Source organism: Peromyscus leucopus, chromosome 2, assembly GCF_004664715.2.
Source record: "Peromyscus leucopus breed LL Stock chromosome 2, UCI_PerLeu_2.1, whole genome shotgun sequence".
Lineage (NCBI taxonomy): Eukaryota > Metazoa > Chordata > Mammalia > Rodentia > Cricetidae > Peromyscus > Peromyscus leucopus.
The window spans coordinates 54,300,496-54,312,453 of NC_051064.1; positions in this window are offsets into that span (position 1 = coordinate 54,300,496).

Genomic DNA, 11,958 nt, shown 5'->3' on the forward strand with positions numbered 1-11,958 from the left:
ACAAGAAAAGGAAAGAAAAAAGACTGACTTTCCTCTCATTGGCTCCCGATGCCTCAGCTTCCAGCACAAGGAAGGTCAGTGAATGATAACCCAGTGGATGTCGGGGAGGGGTGCTCCCACTCAAGGGGTCCAGGGAAGAAGGAGACTCATGAGGATAAAGGGTAAGACCAGCAGACAAGTCAACTTTGCTTTAAAAAAAAAAATGATCTAATGATCTAGAGTCTAAGCCTGGGCCTCTGGCCCTTTGGACAAGATGGAGAGGAGCTATGGCAGCCGGGAAGGGTCCTGGGGGAAGTCTTGGCTCCTCAGAAAGAGACACACAGGAGGAAGCGAAATGGCTTCCTGCCTCTAAACGGTCCTTGGTGTGATGCAGGAACACTTCAACAGGCATCTCGAACCCTTGAGAAAGCTGCTGGGGACAAAGTCTCTGTGCATGGGGACGGAACAGATGAAGCCGAGCAGAAAGGCCAAGTCTTTGATAGTAACACTGAGCAGCTGAACTGACCAGCCTTTCTATTCCATTATTACACTTTCCCTTACCTAGAGCCAAAGCATCATTACCTAAAAACTTTGAAAACTAAACAGGTGGAGTGGGTAGCTGGTCCAGCTTTGACCTGGAAATACCACCCCCTTTAAGGCTTCGGTAACTGTCAAGCCTACAAGGCAGAGCCGAGAGAGGACCCTGAAGACCTGAGATCCGGATGGGCTCTCTTGGTTCCTGGATCCTGGACACTGGAGGTAGACTGAGCAGAGTTCTCCAGAGAACACCACCAGACTGTGCTACACCTTTCCCAGACCCTGTAGCCTATCCCTTCACTTGTAAGTTACCCCACAAAACAAACCTCCCTTTTAACTACGTGGAGTTGCCTTAATATTTAAACCAATAAACAGGCTCAAAGCTAACTGTGGTGGCACATTCCTCTAATGCTAGCATTTGGGAAGCTGAGGCAGGAGGATTGCCTGCCTGGGATACATAGCAAGACCCTGTCTCAAAACAAACAACTAACTCGGATTTCAACTTCACTGGATATGAACCTTGGCCACATTCATTGTGCCTCAGTTTTCTCAGCTAACACAGGAATACAGATGTTACTACTTCATAGAGTAGCAAGTGGATGGCATGATACATCAGAGCATGCTGTCTCTTTTCTGCTCAGTTGCTAACTAAACAGCAACCCATCATACTTGAGAGGATGGGACAAGAAGAGTCAAGGACAGTCACAGATGTAAGGGTTTAGGAGAAAGTATGAAACTAAGGTTAGAATTTGAAGCTGAGGATTATAACAAAGGTGTTATTTTCTCAGGGCGCGGGGAGACTGAAGACAGGCCCATGTAGCCTAGGCTAACCTAGAACTCACTATGTAGCTGAGAATGACCTTGAACTGCTGGTTATAGGCTTGGCCACAAACCTGCCCAGAGATACGATTTTTCTGTGTAGAGACTGCAGCACTTAGAATCAGGGCATGAGTTAAGTGAGACCACACGCTTAAGCCACATGGCTCAGTGGCAGGTCACTTATCTAGTATGCCCAAGGCCCTGGGTCAGAACCCTAGCACTACAATTTTTTTAGAAAGAAGGAACAAACCACGTAAATTAAGAAACAGGTTAGGGGCTAGGGACGTAGCTCAGTTGGTAGAGCGCCTGCCTATACACCTTAGGCCCTGAATTAGTCCCCACGGTTACATAAACTACGTGTGGTGCCACACCCACTGTAGTCACAGCACTCGGGAGACAGAAGCAAGAGGATGGGCCTGAACTGTCCAGGGAATTGAGAGTGAGCCTGGGCTATATGAAAAACAAAACAGTAGAATTGCTTTGGATTTATGTTATTTAGGTGAGAGTGTTCCAGCTGGTGCGACAGCCTTATTAGTCCATTTGTGTAGAGTATTCCTAAGCCCTTGAAGAGTGTGCTGACCGGGAAAGGGTGAACTAACTAAGAAGGAACTCTCATTGCCTCTGCCCCGCTTCCTCCACCGGGTGTCACCACAGTGACACCTGCTCCAGGGAGCCCCATACCCAGCCATCAGTGTTGGGTGTGGCATCCACCCACGAAATGAAGGTCCAGTTAGGAGGGCGGCAACGGCAGCTCGCCCACTCCACACAGCCTCCTGGGACAGAACTGCGGTCAGCTGTCTGTCCTCCCCTCCACCCTGGCCAGGAATCGCTCTTGAGTTCCAGATGGCTCCCAGGGCAATCATTTGACTGGTAAGTTAACGTTGGGCAAGCATCCATCTCTATCTGGATGAGCAGGGTATAGGGGATCACACCTGTAACCACAACACTCTGGAGAGTAAGGAAGGACTACCAAGAGTCCAGAGCCAGCCTGGGCTACAGAGTGGAACCATTACCCACCACCAAAAAAGAAAAAAAAAAACAGTAAAAATAGAAAGGCATTAAGACCTTTGAAAAAATTCTAACAAAATTGCAACAAGAAGTGAAAAGATTAAACCCCAAAAGAATACATACAATATTTGTTAGCTAAAAAACAAAACACTATAGACACCAGGGCATAATTGCAGGAGTTAAGAGATAGAGACAAGAGAATCAGGAGTTTAAGATCATTCTTAACATCCTTAACTATGTAGCAAGTTCAAGGTCAGCCTAGGTGGGCTATTTGAAAAAAAAAATACTATAGATAAAATAAAACTGTTTTCAAAGAAAAGACAGAATGATAGCATAGATTCGGATGCTTACCCCAGATGACAGGAGACAAAATGGATGTGCTGCTGTCAAAATTCCAGTTTTTCTTTGGAAGAGGGTTTCCATAATTGCTTATTAAATACATTGTAATAAAACACGGGCCAATGATGAGAGTGTGTCATACTCCAAAAATGATATGATGCAACTCTGTCTGTGGTCCAAAGCGGAAGAAACTATCAGGATCAGCGGGATCATTGGTGCAGGTTTGTGATCCCAGCTACTCGTGAGGCTAAGTCAAAAACTCAGGCCAGCCTGGGCTATGCAGTCAGTTCAAGGCAAGCCTAGACTACACAATGAGACCCTGCCTCAAAATGAAATGTAAAAAGTGGCCTAGGGATACAGTTCAGGAGTAGAGCACTTGCCTGGCATGTATAAAACCCCAAGTTCATACCGAAGAAGGAGGAGGAGGAGGAGAAATTAACAGAAACAGTGATGTCTGGACATACCAGAGGAAAGATAATGGTACAATATCTGCCTGCTTTGCATTTATAACGTTCTTCAAATCCACAATAATCAATATTCATTGGCTATTTGTTTGACAGTTACAATGACATATATATTCAAATACCCATGGCTTATTTATATAGCATTAAAGTTAAAGGACACATTGAAGGACTTCCATATCCAGAATTACGGCCAGAAACAAAAAATAGAATCAAATCCACAGAAAGTCAGATAATTATCAACTGTTTCAGATATTTATCAGGGTTTCTCTGTGTATCCTTGGCCGCCTAGAACTCTCTCTATAGGCCAGGTTGGCCTTGAACTCAGAGATCCACCTGCCTCTGCCTCCCGAGTGCTGGGATTAAAAGCGTGTGCCGCCAGCACCACCACCCAGCAAGGCCCTGGATTTCAATTGTCAAAAAACTTCAACATCTTTTCAAAAACTTGAGCATGCATGTCTCTGTCCTGAGAAGCCACCATTAGCCCTGTCTTAGGGTTACTATTGCTGTGATGAAACACCATGACCAAAGCAATGTTGGTGGGAAGGGTTTATTTAGCTTACAGTTCCTGAAGCACAGTCCACTGAGGGAAACCAAGGCAGGAACTCACACAGGGCAGGAACCTGGAGGCAGGAGCTGATGCAGAGACCATGGAGGGGAGCTGCTTAACTGGCTTGCTCCCCATTGCTTGCTCAGCCTGCTTTCTTATAGAACCCAGGACCACCGGCCCAGGGATGATGGCACCACCCACAATGGGCTGTGCTCTCCCCATCAATTACTAATTAAGAAAATGCCCTACAGGCTTGCCATAGCCCCGTCCTCTGGAGGCATTTTCTTCATTAAGGGTCCCTCTTCTCAAATGACTCTAGCTTGTGTCAAGGTGACATGAAACTATCCAGCACAAGCCTGGACATCCATGGATATATCCAGCATACAAGATACATCGGAATTATTTTTACTGCTTACAAGGTTCTGTATTTACCCTTCAACAGTTTGACTATGATTGTAATTCCTAGAACATCCCCTAAGAAGTTACTAAATGGCATAGTACTATACTTATCTGTAAGTGCAGTGTTTAGCTAACATTAGAATATCACCTCATATATCATTGTTTAGAATATGCTTTCCCTATTTTGAACTTAATTGGATCACTGGAGTTTGGGCAGGCATGATGTGAACCAGAGACACCAAAAGCAGTTCACACAGACTTTTCTTGCCCCAAATATCTGGCAGAAACAACGTAACAGAGGAAGAATTTCTTTCGTTCATGATTTCACAGAGCTCGGGCCATCATGGCAGGGAGTGTATGGAGGAGCAGCCCACATCGGGTGGACAGCTCAGCCAGAGCAGAACCGCTAACAGGAGGGGCCAGAACAAGGCTGCCCTACTGCTTCCTCCCTGGCCTCACCCTGCACACCGCCTCCCAGTGGTGAGCTCAGCTTTTGAATCTGTCAGTGGACTAAAGCACTGTTTGCAGAGGAGCCCTCGGGTCTAACCTCTGGAAACATGCTCGCTTGCCGACACTTCCAGCTGTGGACTTCAGTGAGCTCTAGGTGTCTTTAAACACACTCAAGTTGGCAACCAAGAAAGCGCCTACAGAGATGTCCTTCCCTTCCGTCACCATGAGAACATGCCCAGGCTGGTCGAGGAGGGGACGGAGGGAGGAGGAAAGAGTGATACCTCTGACGACGTTAGAAAGCCAACCTCAGTGGACCACAGACTTGTGAGAGAAACTGTTGTCTTGTGGCACTGTTTGGGGGGGCGGGGTTTGTTTTGATTGGTTTAGTTTTTTGTTTAGTTTAGTTTAGTTTATTATTTAGCGTTAAGTGAGTGTATTGCCTGCATGTCTGTCTGTCTGTCTGTGTACCACATGCATGCCTGGTTCCTGAGGAGGTGGTTGACCTCCATGTGGTTGCTAGGAATTGAACCCAGGTCCTTTGCAAGAACAATAAGTGCTCTTAATCACTAATCCAACTCTCCAGCCCCCTGGTTTAGTTTTTGAAACAGAGTCTCATATAAGCCAAGCTGGCCTCCGGCTCACTATGTGGCTGAGGCTGGCCTTGAACTTCTGATCTGCTTGCCTCTGCCTCCCAAGTAATTATAATTACAGATATGTACCACTATGCCTGGCTAATCACTGAGATTTGATATAGCCTGTCTCACACGGCACTCTTGTGGTAATAGGTAACTGATATAAATTACTACCCAAAATACCCATATAGTAAACATTACACCTAAATGTTAAAAGCGTTCCTTCAAAGATCAAGGACCAGTAAGATTTCTCAGCAGGAAAAAGTGCTTGCCTTCAAGCCTAAAGACTTGAGTTTGATCCCTGGGGCCTACATGGTAGGAGAGAATCTACTCTGCCCCTACAAGTTGTCCTCTAGCCTCCAAATGCACACTACGACATGAATGTATACACACACACAAATAAATATACAAACACAAACTTAAAAACTAATGATCAGGGCCCAGTGTGGTGGTACATGAATTTAATCCCAGCACTTGGGAAGCAGGGTCAGGCAGATCTCTGTAAGTGTGAGGCCAGCCTGGTCTACAGAGTGAGATCCAGGACAGCCAGAGCTATATAGACAAACCCTGTCTCAATAGATGATAGATAGATAGATAGATAGATAGATAGATAGATAGATAGATAGATGCCAGGTGGTGCAAAGCCGGTCGGCGCGGCGGCGGGCGGCGGCGGCGGCAGCGGCGGCGGCGCACGCCTTTAATCCCAGCACTCAGGAGGCAGAGGCAGGCGGATCTCTGTGAGTTCGAGGCCAGCCTGGTCTACAAAGTGAGTTCCAAGAAAGGTGCAAAGCTACACAGAGAAACCCTGTCTCGAAAAACAAAAAAAAAGAAAAAGAAAAAAGTCAGGAATAAGGTAAGACTGTCTACTGTCTCAGACCACCACTTCACACTTTATATTGGAGATCTTAGCCAAGAAATTAGAAATCAAACGTGTAAATGTTATTAGAGAATATTTCAATTTGATTTTGAGTGCAGGTTTTGCACACACAGGTAAAACAATCAGACTTAATGTTTTAAAAAGAATTTTCTAGAGTTGCAGATGTGGTTCTGGTGAGAGCTTGCCTGGCCCTGGGTTGAATTCCCAGAAGTGAAAAACACGCACACAAACAAAATCCTCTTTGTAGAGCAGTGGTTCTCAACCTGTGGGTCACAACCCCATTGGGGGGCCGAATGACCATTTTACAGGGTCACTTAAGGCCATTGGAAAACAGATATTTGCATGACAATTCACAAGAGTAGCAAAATTACCTTTGTGAAGTAGCAATGAAAATAAATTTATGGTTGGGGGTCAGCACAACACGAGGATTGTTGTATTAAAGGGTCCAGCGTTAGGAAGGTTGAGAACCACTGTTGTAGAGAATAAGGTTACAAAAGGGCAAAGGCATTAATTAACGTGGAGACCTAAAACGGAGGAGGCTGCTTTAAGAGAGCTGCCATGGACACTGCGTCAGAGGTGGCAGTCATCACGCTGCAGACACATGCCAGAGGTGTCTCCTGTGTTTGCTGATGTGCTGGAAACAAGACAGGGGCCAGGCTAGCTCAGCTTTCCCACTGAGTATTCGATAAGAATCTAGGAGGTGGAGACACATAGAGGACAGCTGGGGCTAAAGCATTTGTGCCGGGCGTGATGGCGCATGTCTTTAGTCCCAGCACTTGGGGGGCAGACACAGGCAGATCTCTGAGTGCTAGGTCAGTGTAGTTTATCTAGAAAGTTCTAAAACAGCCAGGGCTACATAGACCTTGTTTGAGAGAGAGAGAGAGAGAGAGAGAGAGAGAGAGAGAGAGAGAGAGAGAGAGAGTGTTTTTTCTACCCACTGATTTGTTTTGTTTTGTTTGTTTTTCTTGAGATAACCCAGTCTGGCCTCAGACTCTCTATGTAGCTGAAAATGATTCTCCTGCCTCCACCTTCCAAGTGTTGGGATTAGACCCATTCAGTTTTTAAAAACAGATATTCATGTGAAGAGAATGAGTGATCAATATAATTTAAGAGTCAAAAGTTCAGAGGCAAGATCAGGCCATGATAAAGAAACTGGGGTTCTCCAGCATAGGAATAGTATTTAACTTTTGGGACATATGACCCGCAGTGCATACACAGAAAAGAGGAGGGGTACTCCTGTTGGAGGGACAGGGAGTTGAAGAAAAACCAGCAAAGAACACAGAGAAACAGAAGCCAGTGACTTATGAAAACTGTCAAGAACCGATGAAGAAATTGAGTCAAGACACAATATGGCAGAGTATGTAACCACATAGGGTAGTCAGTTATTTTTTCTGCTACTATGATAAAATACCCTGACATATGCAACTTAGCACAGAAAAGGGTTATTTTGGCTACAGTGAGGGTACAGGCCATCATGATGTGGAATTCAAGGCAGCAGGAGCTTAAATCGGCTGGCCACATTGCGTCTTCTGCAGTCAGGAAGTCGCGAGCCATGAACGACTGTGCAGACTTTCTCTTCCTGATGCAGTCCAGGGCCCTAGCCCAGAGAATGATGCCACCTTCCATCTGTAGAGGTTCTTCCTCCTCAACAGCCCTAATCAAGACCATCCCTCACACGTGTGCCCGGAGACATATACATGCCTGTGAGGCCGGCCCTTTACTACTGAGCCTTCTCCCGCCCTACAGTAAGATTTTAAACTGTCTTATCTAACACTGCTTTCCTATCATATTACAGACAGATCTGATATAACAGAGTGCTAAGACCCAGTGATCTAGGTGAAAGATACACAGGTGTCCCGTGTACATTGTCATAATAAAGATGCTGGGAGAGGCTGTTTTGAAAGGGGCAGCCACTGACTATATTCAGTTACCTGTTCTATGTCAAATAACCATCTATTCCTAGTACTCATCTTTGGGTATAAGTGCTAGTCCCTTTTCAACAAAGGAAAAATCACTGTGAAAACAGTTGACCCAGTTCTCATCTAGATATGTACAAAATAAACATTTTCTAAGATAAAACATGTCTTATAAAATAGCAAGAAGCTGGGAGTGGTGATGTGCACCTCTAATCCCAGCACAAAGGAGATAGCCAGGAGGAGCAAGAGTTCAAGGTTAACTCTGGAAATCAATATGGCAGTGTCTAAGAAATTGATCTACCTCAAGACCCAGCTATACCACTCTTGGTCAATATACCCAAAGGACATCCTGCCACAAGGACACTTACTCAACACTGTTCATAGTGGCTTTATTCATAATACCCAGAAACCGGAAACAACCTAGATGTCCCTCAACCGAAGAATGGATAGAGAAAATGTGGTACATCTACACAATGGAGTATTACTCAGTTGTTAAAAGCAGTAACATCATGAAATTTGCAGGGTAATGGATGGTACTAGAAAAAAATCATTCTCAGTGAGGTAACCCAGACCCAGAATGACAAACAGGGTATGTACTCACTTATAAGCAAATGTTAGCTGTAAAGTAAAAAATAATCATGTTACAATCCACTGACCCAGAGAGGCTAAGTAATGAGGTCTTACGGGGGACACAAGGCTCTCCCTGGGAAGAGGAACTAGAGTAGATTTTGAGGGTGGACCGGGGTGGTTGGGGAACACCGAGCCTGAACTGGTCATCTTCTGTAACCAGGCAATGTCTCCAGGAGGGATTAGGATACCAACCCAACCACAAAACCTTCAACCTACCCTTTGTCCTGCCTGCAGAGTTTTCTGGGACTGGAGCCTAGCAGAATCATCATCAAAGAGACCAGAGAGACTTTCATCCAGCAACTGATGGGAGCAGGTGCAGAGTCCCACAGCCAAACATTAGCCGGAGCTCGGGAGTCCTGTGGAGGAGGGGGAGGAAGGATCGGAGGAACCAGAGGGGTCAGGGACACCATGAGAACACAGTCCACAGAATCAACCGATCGAGGCTCTGGGGGCTCACAGAGATCAGGGAGCCTGTAGGGGTCTGACCTAGGTCCTCTGCATCTGTTACTGCTGAGTAGCTTGGTGTTCTTGTGGGATTCCCAACAGTGGGAGTAGGGGCTGTCTGTGACTTTTGCCTGCTTTGGGACCCTTTTCCTCCTACTGGGTTGCCTTGACCAGCCTTGATGTGGTGACATGTGCCTGGTCTTACTGTAGCATGTTGTGCGGCATCTTGTTGATGTCCCTGGGAGGCCTGCCCTTTTCTGGGGGGAGACAGAAGGGGGACTGGATCTGGGGGGTGGGGAAGGGACAGAAAGCTGCAGTCAAGATGGAAGAATTAAAAAAAAAGAGTTCAAAGCTAGCCTCATGTACATAGCAGGTTCAAAGCTAGCCTAGGCTATAAGGGACTATGACATTTAAAAAAGGAGAGAAGGGGCAGGAAGGGAGGGATGAGGTAGGGAGAGGGGGGGAGGAAGAGAAGAAGGAGGGGGAAGAGGAAGGAAGGAGATAGAAAGATGGAGAGTTATCGTAGTCTCTTGTTTCTGCCATAGACTATGACAGACTGTGTGGGAGACTGGGAGAGGCCAGTTCCCACCTTTTCTGGGGTCCTGAGGAGGAGAGGGATAAGAAAGTATTAGATAGAAAGAGAGACTTGGAAGACAAGAAGAAAGACAGAAATACAGGATAGCTTTGGGAGGGCCTGGGTCAATACCCAGTAGCCTCAAAAGTTTATTCAAAAGGCTTTTTATAACATGCCAAGGGGAGAGGCAAGAGACCTCCCCTTTCAAGATCAAAGCACACCATACAGCCAAGTGTAGAGCCTTCCAAACACCTGGCAACCACGCCTGTGGTCAAATCATCTTCTTACACAACCCTGCTGGGTAAAGCAAGCTCAGGTTCTCTGACCCTGAGTAATTTGGGCCTCCACAAGACTACACAATTTATCAACAACAAAAGACATTGATTTAACTCATGAAGGACAGGAATTCCAAGAACACAGTATTGGCATCAGGCAAGGGACATCACACTGCACTATATATAACATGCCGGGAAGCGGGAATGCAGGAAACGAGACAGAGAAATTCAGGATGGATCTGTCCTTTTGTGGAGAACCCAGTCCTCAGATGACGCCATCAGGACATTCACGAGGGTTGTATCCCCAAGAGCTAGCCATCCCTATCATCTCCCAAGTATCTGTCCTTCCTCTCAATAGCAGTTTAAGTGGCAATTAAAATCTCACATGTGTGTCAAAGGCGACATTCCACACCATAGCATGGCTCATGTCAAAAGAACCTGGGGCCATTTGGGAGGCAGAGCCAGGCAGATCTCTGTGAGTTCGAGACCAGCCTGGTCTACAGAGCAAGCTCCAGGACAGGCACAAAAAAAAAAAAAAAAAAAAAAAAAAAGAACCTGGGTACCAACTTGGGGAGGTTCCCAGTGACCAAAACAAAATAGATGATTCAAGCATCGAAACTTGCTTCAGCTGCCAACACCTGAGCGCATGGCCTGTGTTCAATTATGAGCTCACGGTGCTGCGCACAAGAATCTTCATTGGCTCCCTTGGAAGAGGCTAGGACAACAACACTAAGGAAACATTTACCCAGCTTTTCCTAAGAATTGGATCTCTGGGTAACAAATAGTCAACATGGACACTGTTAGTTTTTTTGTCCCAGAGTCAAGCCCTAAGAAACCCCATCTCTAGGAGTTATTCCAGCTGTGGGTTCGGTGGCTGCTGTTGATCTGGTGAGGAGGTGCAACTGTGAACAGCATCACCAGGAAAGAGAGAGAGGACACCCATGCTGTGAACTTTCCCCATCCCACGGAGACCCCAGACGATGGACGGTGCCGCTCACATTCTAGGTGTCTTTCCCCCATAATCCTCTCTGGAAATGCCCTCACAGACACACCCTGAGGAGTGTCTTTACTAACACAGCTGCTCCTCAACTCAATCAAGTTGATAAAATTAACTATTAGAGAAAAGGGGTATTCCCCCACCCCCGGTACGGAAAATTGGAACCCAGGGCCTCAAGCATGCCAGGAATGAACTCTGCCCAGCCATATATATCCAGCTTGAAAAGTTTCCTTTTTTTTTTTGATGCAGTATCTCAATATACAGCCTAGGTTAATCCCAAATTCAAAATCCCCCTGCCTCTGTGTCCTGAGTGCTGGTATTCTATGTGCACCACTATGCTCCAATTCTTGTGGCTTTTTAATAAAATAATAATGATGATGATGATGATGATGATGATGATAGTAGTAATAATAATAAGTGCCTGGAGAGATGGCTCAACAGTTGCAAGCACTGGCTGCTCTTCCAGAGGACCAGGGTTCGATTCCCAGCACCACATGGAGGGTTACAACTATCTGTGGCCCCAGTTCCAGGGAATCCAATGCCCTCTTCTGGCCTCCTTGGGTACCAGGCATGGACACTGGGCACTGATATGCGTGCAGGTAAAAAACCATAAAAATTGTTCACTGATAATGGGAAAAGATGGAGAGCAGACAAGAGATTTAAAAAGATTAAAAGCTATTTCAGGAGCAAAGTGAGGAGCTCATTTGGATTTTGATTAAAACAGACAACTTTGAAAATCCAACGTAAAGAAACAAACAAACAACTAGATACTTGATATTAAGAAATTATTGTTTGGTTTGATGTTTAAAATAAGTTCTTACTATGTGGCCTAGACTGGCCTCAAACTCGTGATCCTCCTGCCTCAATCTCCTGACTATTGGAATTTTAATTTATTTTTTATTATTTTATTATATTATTTTATTATTTTTTATTAATTTAATTTAATTTATTTATTAATTTTTTTATTTTAATTTAATTTATTTATTTTATTTTATTAATTAATTATTTATTAATTTATTTATTATTTATTTTTTTATTATTTTTTATTTTTTATTATTTTTTATTATTGTG